We start from the raw sequence: 6,716 nt of genomic DNA on the forward strand, positions 1-6,716 counted from the left end.
TTTCAGCACAGTGTCACATGACAGAGGAGACCGAAGCTCCACCCGCTTTATAAAGTCCACCAGCTGACCTGAGGTAAAGCACAAGACAATGATACTTAAACAACATAGCAGTTCTAATGTTATGACTAATTAAAGAGACAGGCTTTTGCTGCAAAACTGCCAGACATGCAACAGGAAGCAGAGTAGGAAATAGGGCAGTAGACGAGGGTCTGTTTTCCAAAGAGGTTACACGTAAATGGTGCTGACGACTCGTATTTCTAGTCCAGTCTTACTGTGCAATGTGTGACTAAGTGACAAGTGACTTAACACTAACTGAAAGGTTTCTAGTAAGAAAAAGGAAGGAAGCGCAAGTAATGTTTACCTTTACACAACTCTGTGAGGATCAGGAACTCAGCCTGTCCAGTGTCCGACTCTTCTTTGCTGATTGAAGCAGCAGAGCAGAACTGCACCATGTTTGGGTGGCCAGACAGTTTTTTCTATAAAACAAATAGTCAGGGTCAAACACACACATAATAGTGCGTAATATCATGTTTAAACCATTATAGAGAATCAACCCTTTGCTATGATATGACAGTAAACACAACTATAAAGGAAAGTTTGTATACTAAACTCTCCTAAGTGATGTTTAGGTGTGAATCTGTGGCTTTGTCAGTAAACTATGACAACTCTGTTAATGACCGTTTATATAGCTGCAGTTGGCACTAAGCTTTTATTATCATTTATAGCAACTTCAACTTAATAACTAGTACTACAATCTCACCATAAAGCAAACTTCTTGAATGATTTCTTTATTCTTCTCCTCTTCATTGGACAACAACCTCTGAAAAAAGCCAAAAGAGTGGATGCGTACACCATTAAAAAAACAAAGTAAAAGTAAAAGGCAGATGAGAGATTACAAGTATTACAAGTACACAAGCACAAGCAATTCACTATTTTTCATGGCTTTGGTTCATTTACCTTAAGGGCATAGTCTTTTCCACTGGCCAAGTCTTGGGCTTCATACACAAAGGCAAATCCTCCTGTGTGGAGAAGCAGAAATATGCTAAAAGGAGCCTGTAACTTAAAGAACCACACAAAACATGAATGGGCTGTAAATTTAACTACAAAACATCTAAATCACCTTATACTCAAGCTGTTAACCAAAAAACAATATATATTAATCAGAACAGTATAGAACCAGAAGGTAATATGAAAGAAAGAAAACAATGTCATCTTAAAAATATAAATATTAATATCATAACACAGCCCTTGTTTGAAAGATTAGAAAGCAAGTCTGTTATTTTTATTGAATTCTGCTTAATCAGCAATTTTGCATCCTCTTTTAATAGAGATACACTAGACAATGATATATATTTAGAATATTTGCATGTTTCCAAAACAATAGTTGCAATATTATTCAGAGTCCTATAAATGTATCTCCCACATAAATTTAAGAATTCTTCCTCGTTAGAAAAGGTTTGTCATTTCAAATCGGGTTAATGCACAAGACTACGGGTCTACTTAAAGACCAATGACCACATACAAGAGGCTACGTGAACTACAGTAGTAAACAGCAAGCGGCCACGCAGGAGAAACCTGAGCTTAAACATCTTGCTTAAGAAAGCCACAACAAAAGAAGAGTCTATAGTTCCACCCTCTTTATTTGACCACTTTTGATTAAAGGCATTGAATAGTTTAGAGTAACAGCATACCACGTTTTCAACAAATAGATCAGTACAGATAGGTAACAATTTTGCTAACTAGGTCCTTGAAGGGCCCTTGAAGCACTTTCACAAAGGCCAGACAACCAGGTAAAGACTGCCATAGTGATCAGTAAATCAACTACTTACCTGGCTACAGTCACACATCCTGAACTCTGAAGCCTGGGAAAGATTATTCTATATGCAATGGAATGTGTAATGCTAAAAATGAGAACATCGTGTCTTACCATGACTTCTTTGTTTTGACAGCTTCAACTTCTTTCTTTCTCTCTTTCTATCTATTTCCATTTAACAATATATGATACCTGTCTGTTGACATATACGTTTAAATCATAAAGAATAGGCGTGTTTGCAGGCTAAAGCAAAACAAACAAAAACAAGAGGATAGACTGTACATTGTGTCCGTACACACTGTAGTAACATATTTCTATTCTCCACCACTCTCCTACAGCACACAACAGTCACTGTACTGGGGAACTACAGAGTATGTGATGTGTGAAGTTAAAACATGAAAGTGACCATTAATAGTGTAAATGAAGAGCTGATAATGTGATCTGATAGTGAGTCATATCATGTGTCTTCTTCATATCAGTGCACACAGATGCAGCTACTGTCACGGCCTATTAGCAGCAAACTAGCATACAGCCTCCAAAAGCCCAAACCGTGCCAACTCGAACCGTATAAAAGCGATCTCACCTTCTGCGATAACCCGCTTTATTCTCAGTTTCATGTCACCGAGCTCAACGATTTGCCCAACGAAGTCATTTTGGTCCCGGCTGGCAGCTCCGGATGAACCGGGCCCGGCTAGAAAATCCAAAGCGGACTGAAAGAGGGACATGTCTGTCTTCTGTCCCGCTTCAGAGCGACACAAGCTGCTCCCAACGACACAGACACACGGTTCAAATCAGAGACAGGCCACGCACGTACTCTTCAAATGATTGGTCAGCTACAGGGGGTTGTATTTAAAAGAAATGATCGTGCTACAGAAAGCCAACATCTTTTTTCTGCAGCTGGGCTGACGAGGCCGCCACCATCACTGAAACTCACTTCCGCAAAGAGCCGCAACGTCACGATCCAGTCACGTGACGAGAATGTACAACAGGTACTTCTGCTCTGCACCTGTTGGCTCTCAAACGTGTCATGTGTTTGTATTTCACAATTAAACTCATAGAAGTCTCTTTCAAAGTGAACGGGTGGAACACAGAATAGCTCAAATAATAGCAGATTTTGGCGTATGAAGATCAGCCTACTGAAGTATTACTACAAGAGAGAACATTATTGTCATTTACAAAAAGAACAACAACTATGTGAAGAAAACATCTATTTCAGACTAATTCTCACCGCGCTAAGACATTGCTGGTTATAGCCATAGACTATATGGTTATGGCTTATTAGTTCAGAGAGCATTCACACCATCTAGTGTCAGACTGCTGCAAGTGAAGTCTGCCCTTGCCCTACACAGCAAATTCAAGAGTGTTAATTCAACTTGTATATTGTTAATTTTAACACTTGTACCATGTCATATGGGGTCCACAATAAAATGAGTTCAAACTACACTTTCCAAAGTGTACAAGGCTCAACACTGGTAAAGTGATGTAACCACACTCATCACAGTTGAATTTGACACCGATTAAGATTTGATTTTTTTACACTATTGTATAGTGAAAAACTAATAACTCTATATTGTTACGTTTTAACACTTTATGAAGTAGAAATAGTGTAGAGCAGGGGTCTCAAACTCAAATCACCTGAGGGCCAAATTAGAAAACGTCTGAGTGAGGCTGGGTCGCATTGAGTATTCGATAAATAGCGGTTGCACGGAAAAAAAAGACAGAGAAAGAACAACACACAACAGATTTTCTTAATCTTTAATAACAGTTCAGAACATGAAAATGTATTCAGAACGAAAGTTTAAACTATTACGTCTACTCTTCTTTTGCCTACTCCTTGCTGGTTGAAACCTGGCTACGCTTCATCTTGCACAGCTGACAGATATTTGGCTTGCAGGAGGAAGCGTATGAGATCCTCAGGATAGATTGAAGATGCTCATCAGTGAGCCTTGACCTGTATTAGGTGCTTTCACACCGACAGTATTTGGTGCGCACCAAATGGTCCATTCGAACCAGAAGTGGTTAGCTCGGTTCGTTTGCGTTGGTGTGAAAGCGTCAATCGGACTCTGACCCGGACCAACTCAAGCGGACCGAGACCTCAAAAAAGAGGTGGTCTCGGTTCGCTTGAATCCGCACCCAAATGACCAACTTTGGTGCGGTTCTTCTGGTGTGAACGCGAACCCGGGTCCAAACCATAGACAGCAGGTCCAAACGAACTATTCGAAATGCATCATGGGAGAAATGCGTCTCCTCTGCCTGAAATGAGCGCTGTACGATTCCAGCGCAGTAACAGATTGTTGTCCAGATGCAGCCGCGATTCATTTTCGAATTATTTACCAACAATGGCCAATACAGAGAATGTAACACACGAAGATCAGAGCAAGTATCAGTGTGCGAACGTGTGGCTCCAGAGTGAGTCAAAATTAGGGGTGTGTACGTCTGTTCAGGACCTGCACAGAGGTCCCGGTGTTCCCCGTGATCATGTAGGAACAGCATTTATTATTTTAGGCTTTAATTAACCCGATAATTTTATGGCAATAGGCAATCGCCCATTCAATTGATTTACCTTTAAAAAATGTCCTGCTTTTAGCCTAGTGTGAGAAATACAGTCGGACTAGATCCAAACCAGAGTCCCGAACCAGCAGGAACAGCTCCGGTTCTGTCCAGACTCAGATGACGTGGAGCGGGGAGTGAAAAGCGTTTTCCCGGGAAGAACCAAATGCGCGGAGGACGGACACCAACTAAACTGGACTCACGTTTCTGTCCGGATGCTTTGCACCACCTCGGAACCAGCCGCGGTTCTTGAACGCGGAGGACCGGAGCAGCCCGCACAGACCTGTAGTCCACAGCGCATTCTAACTTTCCCCGCACAGAACCAGCGGGCAGACGGCGGAACTTACCCGCTCAGACCCAGTCATTGCGCACTGATCTTGCTCGCCACCATCTGGAACCAGCACATGGAGGACAGAGCCTCCGGACATCTGACCAACGCGCTTGTAGGACGACAGAAGACCAAGGACCAGACCACAGCCCCGACCTGAGGAGCTGCGCGCTACGGTGAGCGCTGTTGGCTGCTGCTGTTACCCGAACTCTGGGCTGATGCGGTGAGTTTGTACAAAGTTCTACGTTGCTGTTTTATGAGTTCATGGTAATAAGATGAGGACGGCCCGTGGTATTAACACTGAAGATCAGTATTGGTTACTGGAGGTATCGCTGTTCTACTGGGATACAGAAGCTCGTTAATCAGACCAGTTTTGGTTCGTTTGCCGGTGTGAAAGCGGACCACACTGGAGTGTATTTGCTTTTCGTATGTCAAACATGGATGGAAGACGCTTGTTTTTGCCTCTTACTTTTTGCTAACATGTCGCCAAGCCTCTGGAATAGATCACTGCAGTTTTGTGGTGCTTGCATATTGATGGGACAGCTGTGTTTGCCGCTTAGTGCGTGTGGAATTCGGCGATGCATATGTGGAGCTTGGTCATCATTACGCACCGAGTGTTGAGCAGGTAAACAGACTGTCAGTGTCTTTTTATTTCTTATTAGCCCCTCCAATAAAGGTCCCATACTTTTGAACAGGGGAATTCTGTCAGCGCCTCCTACGCTCTGATACACTGAAAAAAAAAGGTTGCTGGATTTGCGTAAAAAAGTTATGGACAGCGGTTGCACGCAATAAAATTATGTTTAGGCTTTGAAACTTTTTTCGAACCCCTCTACACATATTTTTCTCGGAACATGAACATCACTTTTTCATGTTGATGAAATTTGAACAAATCATGCTGAATATGCATATTTATCTTATGGTACCTTATCATGAAATGTATAAGTATGTATAATGTAATTTAATTGATCTAATTCTGTAAAAGAATACAAAAACAGTCTTTAGTTTTCCACAGTTCTGTATTGTCTTAAACAGAATCAAACACAAAGAGAGCACAGGGACAGAGATACACAGTTTGGAGCTGGACAGTGTGAAGATTTATTCCAGTGAAGACGCTCTGGTCTCTGCCTGTGGACACAGGAATAACACATTCTGATGATCTACACTGTTGTACATGTTTAAATACACTTATAGCACCAGAACAGAATCACAAGAACATTAGAAGTGTATCTGCAGAAACAAAACTCACCATGTGCTGCTTTTCTTCCTCTAAACACAGTAACAGGGAGGGCATCTGGTATAAAGTCTCCTAATGCCACATCACCTTGTACAAGTACGATAACAGTTTCAATAGGAAGTTCATTTTGAAAAATTTTAAAATAATTTTAGTTGGTTTACTTACTTTGTTCATCTGTGGTCTGTGTTTTGTTGGTTCTCAAACATCTTCCTTTTTTCTGAAACATCAACTATAACATTCATGAACTTCCCCACAGCTCCAGCAGAGCTCTGGATGTCACTCTTTGTAGACGACTCTGGAAGCAACACATTCAAATCTTAGTACAAGTGTCACACTCTTGTAGATGGACAGTCAAAAACAATTTGTTTCAAGCTGTCCTTACATTAACTCTAATTTCAAATAAAACACCACAAACATGTTTTAACAATGACGACATTCTAGGCTGGAGAAGCACATAATAAAATCTTTGAAAAGTCTTACCTCCAGATCAGTCTCATAATCCTCCTGCTCCACACTGTGTGTCCTCTGCTCATCTAACTGTCCTGTGTCCTGTTACATTTGAATTTTCCCTCCAAAAGTTTTGGGGAGGAGAATTCCAGAGGGAGGAGCCTCACCAGAAATTATAATAAAGTCATGTTTCCTCAACCTGATTAAAACATGCAGGTCTCACATCAGCCACAATCAAGCGATGTTTGTAAGATTTAAACATGCTTGACAGAGAAACGTAAAAAAGTGATGTTATTGTTGTCAAATTTGTTTTTGCAATTTGAGCAACCCCTCTCGGACCGTTT

At 41.3% G+C, this 6,716-nt stretch overlaps 1 long non-coding RNA gene across 1 annotated transcript; it reads right to left on the reverse strand.

The window, feature by feature from the left end:
• Positions 1–5,432: 5,432 nt before the first annotated feature.
• Positions 5,433–6,301, reverse strand: LOC129411370 (uncharacterized). Its single transcript, XR_008633280.1, has 3 exons — positions 6,091–6,301; positions 5,938–6,012; positions 5,433–5,816 (listed from the first exon to the last, which is right to left on the reverse strand). It is a non-coding gene; the product is annotated as an uncharacterized LOC129411370 (long non-coding RNA).
• Positions 6,302–6,716: the final 415 nt, after the last annotated feature.

This window comes from Boleophthalmus pectinirostris, unplaced genomic scaffold, assembly GCF_026225935.1.
Source record: "Boleophthalmus pectinirostris isolate CB_2022bp ecotype Guang Dong unplaced genomic scaffold, ASM2622593v1 HiC_scaffold_4, whole genome shotgun sequence".
Classification (NCBI taxonomy): Eukaryota; Metazoa; Chordata; class Actinopteri; order Gobiiformes; family Gobiidae; genus Boleophthalmus; species Boleophthalmus pectinirostris.